The sequence below is a fragment of the Poecilia latipinna genome, unplaced genomic scaffold (genome assembly GCF_001443285.1).
Source record: "Poecilia latipinna isolate Pla-1442-1.1 unplaced genomic scaffold, P_latipinna-1.0 Scaffold619, whole genome shotgun sequence".
Taxonomy (NCBI): Eukaryota; Metazoa; Chordata; class Actinopteri; order Cyprinodontiformes; family Poeciliidae; genus Poecilia; species Poecilia latipinna.
The window spans coordinates 242,521-254,926 of NW_015113235.1; the positions used below are offsets into that span (position 1 = coordinate 242,521).

Sequence of the window (12,406 nt, forward strand, 5' to 3'; positions counted from 1 at the left end):
GTATAAAAGTAACAACTGCGAAGGCACATAATAATGGCAGAAATTTTCGTAACAGAATTCAGTGTTAGTGATTTTTATCACTCAATCTGCTTTATTTGGCAAATGTAACAGTAAAGCGACCTATATGCAGATGTGCAGACTAAATATCTGCAGCCCACAGTGGTTGGGGTGTTTGTATAAATCAAGTGGGCTTCATTGACTCTGGCTTCCTGCGAATTTCTGAAGAAGAAGTAGCGAAAGTGAAGTCCTTGCTCTCAAAACATGACAAGCGGATGGATATAAACTGCGAACACATGATGTCGCCAGCAGCTCTTCCTACTTCTCGGCTCACCTTCCACTGACTCCACGCTCACAACGCGATTGGTCGAAGCGGCACAGCCAGCTGGCGCTGATTGGCTGCGCCTCCCTGTCAGTCATGCGAGAAATGCCACTCAGGACAGATTAGGCACCATTTGCCATAACTAAATAGTTACATTGCACATCAAGTAGGAAGAAATATTTTGATTGGTGGCCACCGCAGTCGGCGGAGAGTTACTGTTCGTCTTCATTAAAAATTTGAATGCAGCAAAGTGTGAGCTCCGAACATCCAGTCTCATCAAACAGATGTGGATACACTGCTAGGGTAAGTCTCTTCTCAACAGCTTGTGTCTGCATTTCACATTTGCCTCTTCCTGTGCTTTGCTCGGGTAGTTCTGACAACTGCGTACCCAGGCGCTGAGCTGGTTCTGGTGTTGTTTCTGTGGAGCTATTTGCATGTTTGTCCCGGAGTTTGTAAACCGTCCAGAACTGAGGTTGTAGATCCTCTTTACGCCTCAAACCTCAGTGTTGCTTTGAGTTAACGCCAGATTTCTCCCCACTGCTTTCCCCGGACCTTTCACTTCTGCAGACCGCTCGTAAAGCGCCGTGTCTCCGGCTACAGCCGGTGGGGTTGCGCGCTGTGCGTGACAGCAATAACACTCCATTAGGAGCTGTCAGAAACGATTTACGACGAGTGTCAGCCTGGTTCTGACGCGATTCCTCTTAATTTCTACAAATGGATTTCATCTCGGAGAAAAGCGCATTCAGGCTACCTTACTGGGAACTTTTTTTTGCCGTTTTTTTTTTTTTATCGCGCCATGAATTCCGTTTACGCGTTAAATGACAGATTTACTCTGTGGAGAAAGTGAGCAGACAAAACGCTAAGAAAGCATATATATATATTCTTTTTTACCTTGAAAGGGGGAAAGCATAGTAACTGTTGAAATAATGTTTATTTACTGTCAAAACCCACAAGAAATGCCCTTTGTCATATTTTAAACTGCTGAACTGTTTTGTGTCTCTTTCATGAGCCCATTTCCGATAATTGTGCTCTCATTGCTGTGTGTAATTGCTTCTCTCCCGGGAGAGAGTGCCATCAAACTTCCAATTTCCTTCTTAAACCCGGAAACCATTTTACTTGTGGAATTTGCTTGTATTGATGGCATCAATAACTCCAAATAAAGCCAAACCCTCTCGCCACCTAAGCCCAACACCTCCCTCCACCCCCCATCAAGTCAGCATCGAGTTTTCTCTCTGTGAGAAAAGCACATCCTGTCCGTTTTTCCTTCCTCCAGCATCTCAGAGAGACAGGTGACTGGGATTAGAGGCAGGGAGACAATGAGGAAAATGCCTCTAGAGTCTTGCATGTCAGGAGGCAGGCAGGCTGGAGGGACAGTTATCTATTACATCATTATCCAGTGCAGCACAAGGATGAGATGAGTTTTTCATCTAAACCTGCAGGTGAAGTTCAGGTTGCTAGAAAGTGTTTTATGCATAATGGGAAAACAACAAATGGCTCCATAATTAAAAAGCTGCTCACAAGATAATACCCAATTTCTGATGAGCTCAATTTTTGTCTTTTTTGTCTGAACTACATGTCAGATTGGTATTTCCAAATGGTGAAATGTGTTTGACCAGAAGAGTTTTTGATTATTTTGCTTTGTTTAAAGCTTTTGCCGTTGAAACATATAAAGTATTGGTTTATGTTTGCTGTGAGTTCCTTAAATGAACAATAAAATATTTCCTGTTTGATGTCCTAGACTTGTTCTACAAGCCTGACACACGTCGTAGGAGTTCAAAAATCTTACTGGTCTTGAATATATCACACTGTGCAAGCTCAATGTGATAAAATCCTTCTAGGAACTCATGTTACACTGTACAATGGAAGTTTCAGAATCATGTCAGACAGAGCCAACAGATAAGTATGAATGTACTCCAAGTTTTGGTCCTTCATGTACTCATTATTAGAATTGGCGGTTGAGAAGATATAGTGAGCAATGAGCAAAAGGAGGCAGCTGAGGAATTGCTCATGGTTGAGCAAAATTGACTAAATTCAGAGAAGATGGTGCAGGATTTTCCCAGGGAACGTCTGACGTTGCTTGTTTGTAAGAGCTCGACCTCAGATTTGGGGTGTTTTCACATCTGATTCTCCGATGACTCGGTTCACTTGGGGTGCAAAATGGTTGCATTCTCAGTTGGTGCGGTGTATTTTCTCACTGCACTGTTTCAAACAAACCTGTACCCTGCTTTGGCTGTGGCGGCACTGCACCAGTAAACACTGGAGGGAACATCATAAAAACCTCTGAAGAAGACACTGCGTTCAACTTCCTCCTCACAAATGTAAACAAAAATGGAATGCCCTCAAATTTTGGCAGTTGTAGAATTTATCTTTTGACTTTGGTAAAAGATAAGCCACTTCTCTTTCTTGCACTAGACTTAACTCGAGTGTTTGGTTTGAATTTACCCAGAATACCCTGAGAAATAGTTCACTTGCCGCTTTTGGAGTGGTTTCCAGATCAGATGCATTCAAACCTCTCCGGAATTCACTTCAACCAAACTGAGACCTAGGTTGTTAGATGGACCACAGTTTGCGTTTTTTGGTCCGCATCAGAGTTTGATTGTGAATTCACATCTCACCAAAACAAACCAATCTAACAAACACAAGCTTGATTGTAGCAGACTAAACATGACTGGTGTGAAAGCACCATTAGACTGTCAGGAAAAACCTGCAGTCATTGAAACAAATTCATAATTTCCTATTCCTATGCTTGACAATTGTCCTACATTTGTTTTGCAACAACATATTTACTCAAACAACCAATAATTTCTCAGCATGAACTTGTCTTTAGATGAGGTATTTAAGATCAGATAGTTATGTAGAATAACTGATTTAGTTATGTTGTATAATCTGTAGCTGTTGACATGCAAACATTGCAGAAATTTGGTACACTCCAAGAACGACCAATCAGAAAGCACTCTTGGGGATAATAGGTGTTTAGCTTTGAGTTCAGGCATTTTCCTTATTTGGAGAATAAAAGAATAGAATTAAGACTGGTGATCTTCTTTGATAAAACCTTTATTCTTTTTAAACATGTCAGTCAGCTGACCAAATCATAAATTGAGCCATACCATAAAGAAGTATGTGCTGGTTTTTGGCTGTGCTGACCTGTGCGATGACCTGAGATGCAAACCCACAACCCATACCTGATGCAACTTTTCAAAATGTTTTGATGGTTGGGATACAGGGAAGCAAATCAGTAGGTTTACATTCAATAACAGATTGCTACAGATTTGGCTGCAGGCTTTCCTGCAGCTGAAGAAGTTCTCCAGAAAGAAGTTGAAGTTTTCCCTTAAACTCCCTGAATTTACAACTTTTTTTTTACTGCTGGACAGAGCGTGAAGTTCAAGTTTGTCATGTAAAAAAGCCCCAGCATTGTTTAATTTTAAAGTTCTCCACAAAAAACAAAACAAAACAAAAAAAACACAAGTGAAGTGACAGCTAGTCCAAATACTGAATGAGAGAAGGGTCATAACTTTCTCGCGTTAAATCACTGCACTCCAGAAAGGCAAATAAGGTAAACCTTGTTTAATATTTACACAAGAATTACACATTCAGACTTTCATATGAAGATAAGCGTGTTCTGTCCAAACAGTTTGAAGCAATGAGAAAGCTTCAGTCCGGGGAGTACCAGATCAGAGCTTCTGAAGTGAAATCTTCAAGACGGTGTCAGAACTTAATCCATATATCTGAACTTGCTGATGTCAAATCATGTCGTCTCTCGTGTTTTCCCTTCATTTTGAGTTCAAAATAAAACAAACTGAAACCTGCTGGGCCCTTTGACCCATTTTTGAAGCTGTCAGCATTTTAACACTCATCCTCATAAACATCCAAACAACCTGCACGAGTCCCATTGAGTGTAGCACCTAGTTCCACACAATAGTTGCACAAGTAAATCCTCAACACCTTCTACAGTAATTGTATCAGTAAAGGCATAAAATGACAAATAATTAACTAAAAGTCTGGAGTAGGAGGATTACAACACCCACCCATGGATCCCCTTTTGTCAGAGGTATGAGCACAATCTGGATTGTGTCTGATAAACCAGTGTTCTCTCTGCTGTTTCTGACAAGATGCCAAAGCTAATGGGAGTGCTGACCCCCTGCTGCTCTTTTATCTCCTCTTTTCTTTCCATGTGAAACTGGGCGAAGAGTCCTCTCTGGTGCTCATTTATACTGACCCACTTCTCAAGTTTAAAAAATCCTACACGACCGTCATGTTCTCCTTTGGATTAAATCGGGAATATCTTGTGCATCTTGGCGGAATGGACAGAAAGCTGATGGTGTGCAGTCTGATACCTCTCTTTACATCGTGTTCCTGCAGTAGCGAGGATCTAAATCTCTGTAGGGCTCTTCCCCTTAAAGCATTTACTCGCACAGTGTCACCAGCCACATATTGAACTAAATATTGTAGCTGGACTTGTTCAGTGAAAGAGGGCTTAAGCTCAAGATAACTTATAGGCTCAGCTTGAGTAATGGACTTTTGTGTCTCTGAGAAGCGTAACCGCAGGAAAGCTGTACTCCGCTTTTTATTGGAGTAAAGCTCCATGGAGGGCAACTCATAAGGACACAGTTTTCTCTTGAAATTAAATTCTGAAAATCAAGGTTTTATGGAGAAATCAAGCTGGGTTTGTAGCTGCCAGGTGACTTCAGTCAAAACACTAATTTAAATAAGTGTAATCACTCCATCCCGGTGCTGCTTCCTGCTGAATTTCAAAGACAGGCAGTCAGCCGTTGCGCTCTGAACGCATTACAAATGGTCAGGGTCTGTCATGGGCAAGTCCAAGTGAGAGAGCGTATCTGAACACACACCTGTGTGGTCCCCAGTAATCTCAGTGGAGTGCAGCTGGAATCAGGTGTTGGAGACTGCAGATAGATTATTGTTCTGCTTATTGATTCTTATTTAATAACTGTCATTTTCCTGTAAAATCTCTTTATTCTGATCAATGTCAGTTTTACTTCTTGTTCTTTAGTGGAGAGCAAAGGCCCATTTTTTTTTTTTTTACTTCAAATCTTTAACGTATTTTCATTTATAACAGCAAAATGGAGCTGCTTAGACATTTTGGGTCATTCACATCAACCCTGTTTGATCTGCTTTAATCAAGCTATAATTTGTTAGGAAGTCTGGTTCATTTGGTGAGGTATGAATGTGTAATCAAACTCTGATGCGAACCAAAAGGGTGAAGTATCGTCTGCTTCAGAGCAAGGTTTTAGATCTGTTGAGGTGAACTATGGTGCGGTTTGAATGCATATGTGGATGCAAGCGCTCTACAGACCACTTCAAAAGAAGGTAGCAGGCTATAGTGCAGGGCATTTTGGGTAAATGCAACCAAAACAAACACGAAGTCTGGCGCTATATGGACAAATGTCTTTTTCCAAAGAGAAATCCTACAAACGTTAAAATCTGACACCACCCCATTTTTATTTACACTTTGTGACACAGTAAGTGGCACTCAGTATCTTCTTCAGAGGTTTTCATGTTGTTTCATTCAGTGGTTCTTGGTGCAGCGCCACCACAGGCGAGTGGGTGTACAGGTTTTAAAAAGGATTGGTTAGTTTGAAACGGCTCCACCGGTTAGCGTTTCCTCTAAATGTTTGGTTACATGGAAACTACATCATAAAACCTACACCATTCCCGACCGTACAGTCTTTTTTAGCTTTTGCACTTTAAACTGAAATGAGTCGATTATTGCCTTCTCACAACAGAGTTCCCTCAGAGCTGGCAGATGTAATCCTCATCAGAAACTCCGGTCCATAATTTCCCAGGAGGGTCTGAAAAATGACCCAATAGCTCAAAGGGGAAAGGTCATTTAAATCTCAAAAGTAGAGTTGGAATGAGCATAGTCGTTGCTTAAAACATATAAAATCCCACCACTCGGTAATGTCGTCAGTTTTCAGACAGTCCTCCATTAATCAGAGCTGAACTCATGAGCAAATAAAGCTTCATAAATTTGGTCCTTGGCACATATTCCAGAGCTCTCCATTAGTCAAGAAGACTGTTAAACTCGTATAATGTGGAGCTCTGAGCACTAATTGAGGTCTCATATGTACTAATTAATGTGTTTGTTGGTCACTCTGGATGTTGAAGAGGTTTAATAATCGCAGTGATCTGTGCATTTAAAGTGTTTTATGTTTCTGAATCCCCAAATAAAAACGAGAAGAAAATTAAAAGGGAAGGTGGAGAGTGTCTGCTCTGAATAGAGGTGAGTTGTTAATGCAGCTTCCATGTTGCGCAGGGTGAGTCACCTGCCACCTCATTGATTTACCTGTTTACCTTTTCAGCTCAACCTTAGCCATGTCCAATACCACAGCATCAGTGTCGGAGATGTGTTTCTCTGCGCGTTCCCTTGCAGCTGAACCGTGCATTTATCCCACAACGGTGCAGAAGCCTTTCTTGTATGTCGGGTTAGACAAGCATGCCCCCTTGTCTGCCGTCAAACTGAAAGTCTCGCACCACAAGCCACGCTTAAATGAATGGAAAGGAGAAGCAGCAGAAAGGAGCAATTACTACCTGCTCTGCTTGTGTTGCTTTCATGGCCTCTTTTTGTGTGCTGATTCCAGGGCAGATTTTGTCCGTGGCTGTTCCCACGCTGAGCGAGGAGAACAGGAAGAACTCAGTAACACAGCAGGCCTCTACCTTCTGCTATTATGGCTATGATTCAATCATTGCAGGGTAACGCTTTACCCTGACACAGTGAAACAGGGAAGAAATGTCCTCGCTCCCTCTCCACTAATGGAACTCAAAGCTAAAGGTGTTTCTGTACAAAGAGGGGGACATCAGTTTTTTAATGCGAGAAGTAGCTGCAGAAAGCCTCACCTCACAATCCTCGCTCCCCCTGCTGTGATTTCCAAATGGCCTCCCTTCTGTGTTCGTGACCAGACCAGCTCCATGCAGCGCACTGGGAGCTGCACCTGGCAAGACTTTCACCTCTACTGGTGAAAAGTTCACTGTTTTACATTCCTGGATTTGACTTTTTCTTTACTTTCATTGGCCCAAATTAGAAGCAAACAAAGCAAAGCTTGTTGACTAAAGACACATGACTCACTGTTTGCTGTCATCAGTGGTCAAAACTCCAAAACGCAGTCAGACATAACGTGGGTAGGAGTAGTACCAGCAGTAGTAGCTTAACTGGAAAATGTTCCTACTAGAGTAAAAATAAAAAAAAAATACTGAATTTCTGTTAAGTGACTCTTATTAACTGGTGTTTAAAGGAGTGACCAGATTTGACAAATTTTAGTTTTATTGGCCCTGACCAGTGACCAGCTTCTTGGAAATTATCCTACCAGTAAACATTGAAAATTCACACCATACCACTGCAGTTTAATTTTTTTTTTTTGTCCTGGGGCATTGTGTGGTGCAGTGGGTGGAGCGGTCGACCCGTACGGCAGAGGCTAAAGTCCTGGTTGTGGTTGTCCTGGGTTTGATTCCCGACCTCTGTTCCTTTGCTGCATGTCTTTCACTGTTCCCTCTGCTTCCTCCTGTCTACCTAGAGTCAGAGAAACGAAAAAAGGCCACTAGCATCTAACAAAACGGATAATGGGGAAAAAAAAAAAAGTTTTTTTTATCTGAAAGGGAAATTAAATATCATGTCTCGTATCTTCAATATGTTGATGTGGATGGTGATTTTGTGGGCAGGCAGGATCTCTGGTAGCAGCACTGCTAATCAGCCTCATTTGCTTTTGCTACTTCCATTTAAATCACTGGGAAAAACTGGGCAGAGAGACTTTGGAGTCGGGTTAATGATCCTTATGATCAATGTGTGAGATGGACTGAACTTCCTCCTTGTCTCTGTGGTCCTGCTCTGCATCCATGAAGCCTCCTTTTCAACTTGTCTGAGATTTGAGGCAGTCGTTCACCTATGACTTGATATTTTGAGATGTTAATCAGCTTCTCTTTGTTCTAAAATAAACTTGTTGCCATGGTTACACATAATGGCAAAACCCCTCAAAATACTCAAGTCTTGTGTTTTTTAAAATTTTTAATCCTGTTCTGAGAAATGCACCAAAGCGACTGAGAGAAACTGTAAAATAGACAAGCTTTGGAGGCAGGATCAGATATTCACAGATTTTAGCCATTTGCTGTTCCCTAACTCTCTAACTCCGTGTACTATTAGCAACGCAAGCTAGTTATTACTTACCTCTCTCTATTATATTCATTCAGACTGAGCCAGCTCACAAATAATGTGTGAAGCACTACATGTGCCTCTGGTTTAATGAACGGTCATATTGGCTGTTAAATCTCTGTTTCTCAGTCAAAATTGCAACTTAGGTGGGCGTTCAATCTCAACTTAGAAATCAGAATTTCCTGCTTCAATGTAAAAACAATCTTTATTTTATCTTTTGTTAAAATATCGCCTCTTCAGGCCAGAGCATCTGTCAGAGTTTTTTAGTTTGAGCGTGAACCTTCACTACAACTATGCTGAAAATGGACCCAAACATGCAGTTGGACAGGCCTTTAATCCATTTTCTTTTTTCTTGGCTTCCACATCATCAGACAACACTACCAGATGTTTTCATCCACCTGTTGGAGCAAATCCTGGGCATTTTCCTGACTAATAGCATTTTGCTGACCTTTTAATGCTGTCTGGGAAAACAGTAAATTATTGATAATGGAAACAGTTATCAGTCATACCCAGCTGTGATAGCCAGCTGTAAAGGTGATTTGTTTTTTTGTGCTCACCTATAGCTGGGTCAGCAGGATTTGGCAGTGCAGCTTTGCTGTTTAGTAACTTGAAGATAGAAGTACTGTTTATGGATGTAAAGCAAAAAACCAAAACCTATTCTCTTACCCAGAACTGATTCCTGTATTTCATAAAGCTCCTAATTCAGCGCTCATAAAGTGCTGATCAACAGGTTAAACATCAATTAGGCTAATGAGCAAATGATGAAAAGAGAAGAAGTTATGGAGGGGGATCCTCTGTTTAAAGCTTGAGGAGGTGATGTACATCCACTTTTAGGAAGACAGGGGCTTGTGTGTTTTTGTGAAGTGGTAGCTTGAGTGTTTTTTGTTTTTTTTCTACTGTGAAGAGGGATGTTGATTATGTTTGTGCAGGATGAAGACTGCCTCCAACAGCTTGATGGTGTTTTTTTTCTTGGTTTATCTGTGTTTGTGTTAGACATCCTGTGGTTTGGATGAGCTCATCAGCTGCTGCTTTGCAGTCAGGAGGACAGTTAGCCAATTTGTAAAATAATAAATAAAATATAATAATAAAGCTGACCTGTAGTTAAAGTTAATGTGCATTTTTATTCATTTTAACGGTGAAAATTGGTGTAATTGTTTACATTGATGACAACTGCATAGTGTATCTGGACAATATAATTATGACCAGATAGCCATTGCACTCCACAATTTTTTATTTTGAATGTAAAAAGAATCCAAAATAATAATAAAAAAAAGTAGAATAAAGATGAACACGAAACCGGATGTTTTTCTGTAATCGGTCCAACACTGGCATCCCAGTATGAAATGTACAAAATGTCAACATTGTTTACCGGGAAACAAGACAGTGTTGCCCGTTGCTGGTCAACACTGTCCATTATTGAAGTTAACCTGGTCATTTGCTTAATCTCTCGAATTAGCTCTTGAATTAGAGCTTCTGTGAAAAATGCAAATCAAGACCCGAATGTCATCCAAATCAAATGACGTCTTATGTCTGAATTGGTAGCATATGAATATAGTGGCATCATTGTGAGACACAGAAAATATCGTTACACTACCAAATTACCTTTTCATAATTTGCTATTTTTTTCTTATTTTGCGTGGTGCAGTAAATATTTAAAGTTTCCTAACATTGAAATTTGATCAAATCAGAAAAACGGGACAATTTTAAATGCAAATATTTGTAGTTAATTAGTTTATTGTATAATTTCTCCATCAATACCTTCTTTATGTTTTTAATTCCTTAATTTTGCCATCAAATCATTCGTTTGGACCTGACTTTAATACTTCTGCTTTTCTTTTGTGTAAAATGTGCTTGACTTTTAATAAATATTAGATAACACCTTTCTATACATTTGATTCTAATAGGATTTTGTGCTAAATTGGTTTGAGAAAGTATTTTTGGGCATTTGAAGAAATTCTTCAGTAACCAGTATTCAAAGTATTCAACTGGTATTCATTTCACTATCCCTATCACTAATCAAAAACACAAACATAGGTATACAAATCTGTCCCTTTTGTGACATGTTGATATAAAGGTAGATTTTCTTATGTTGGAAATGTCTATCACATCTATCGTTGTGCTTTTCTGCAAATGCGAATTGAGAAGAGAACCTTAGCTGCTTTGTGGATGTTTTATGGCTGGTGAGCTAATATTCAAACTTAACATGATACCTGGGTATATTTTTCAAATCCAAGTTATAAATTAAGAAAAAAATCTTCCTCCTTTGTTCATGTATGTAGGTCATATAACATGCATGATGCCTTACTCTGAACAACCTAGGTATGTAGTGCCATCTCATTTTAACCATCGGGCAGACTTTGCCTGTTTACCTTTCTCTCATTGTACCAAGCTCCTAAAATGACAATAGTTCACCAGCTTGCAGAATTTTTAGTTTAATTAAATGGAAAATCCAGACTGCAGCAGCTTTTCTTTCCACCCACTCTGCTTGTCTGACAGGTGATCTGTTGATGTGCAGAGTCAGTCACATCGAGGGCTCAGAAATAAAACTGGTGACAAAATTAAGAAGAAATGCCACAAATTACTTCTTAGAATGTCATTTGAAAATATTTTCCTCTTAGCCAAAAGCCTTCAGGGGAACTGATTAAGACATTGTGTTTCTTTATTTGCATAAAATGCTTTCTTCTATATGAAAGGATGTGTTTAAGAGTAATGTCTGTCTCCAGAGAGAGTCACTAAGTTTGTTTCTTTAAATAAACCATAATGATTAGAAAGGGAGCCATCAAAAAGCTTCTGTTATGTCTTTGTTAATGTGGCAGAAATTACCATCTGACAAAGTTAAACCTTATGGGAGCCTCTCTGGGTATTGATGGAGTAATAAATCACAGTTTGTCTTCTTTCTTCTCTTAATTTGACTGACTTCTAAGATTTTGGTGGAGGGTCAATAGGTCAAACATCAGCAAGTGTTAATTCAGAACCTATAAATATTAAACAAACATATGATTCAGTAATTACACATAACTATTAGAGCCTTTAGGCTGATTCAGTGACTGTGCATAATTTTTTACAGAAACTGGTAAAAACACCATTGCAATAACTAAACATACTGAAAATAAAGGTAGGTTTTGGCAAGAAGCTCTTTATTCTGAGAATATTCTGTAATAGACATCGAGGTTGTTAAAATGTACGCTTGAGACCAAAATGGCACCAAGGTTTCATGCATTCTCTGTGGCCCAGTTGAGTCTAGAGCAGTTCTGACCTCTATTGCATTTCTGCAACCAAAAACAAATTCTGTCTTATCTGTGTTAAGCAGGAGAAAATAAAATGGAGTAGGATAGAATATACTTTGTTGTTCCCCAAAGGAAATTTGCTTATTTGAAATTAAATGGTAAAAAAAAAAAATCTCACTTAATTAGTCACTGATATAGATTGTAGTCAGCTCTAGTAATGTGGTGACACAGGGAAATAAAGCCATGTGTTGAAATCTGACCTAGGGGGATCGTGTATATATATATATATATATATATATATATAAAATAAGTGGCCCGAGAACGGAGCCTTGAGAAACCTCCCAATTAATTTTTGTTCATCTAGATTCATGATTACCACATAAAGTAGCCTGGGTTTGCCATATAGGATCCATAATTATGCCTAAGTCAAAAACAAATACACCTTTTCTGGGGGTATGCTAGGCTCTAATGCTCTAATAAAACATGTTATTCATTGGAAGTGAATAGAAAATAACCTGGTAGCTGGTATGAAAATAACAATTTAGTACCAACAATCTTGTGATGCTCATTTTCTTTTTGCACACTAAAGTATCAGGCTTAAAACAACTGCAAATGTTCATATAATATATTCAGTTGTTAATGGGAATAATAGTGTTACCCATAATGCAGCAGAGACATCAGAAATATAAAAATTTCAAGAAC

General features: G+C 39.5%; 1 protein-coding gene across 1 annotated transcript in view; it reads left to right on the top strand.

Moving 5' to 3' along the window:
* Nucleotides 1-302: 302 nt before the first annotated feature.
* Nucleotides 303-12,406, top strand: part of LOC106953995 (myocyte enhancer factor 2d) — a gene marked incomplete at its 3' end in the record, with an annotated part of 51,116 nt that continues 39,012 nt past the window's right edge. The window contains exon 1 of the mRNA XM_015043180.1: nt 303-622. The remainder of the gene's footprint in view (nt 623-12,406) is intronic.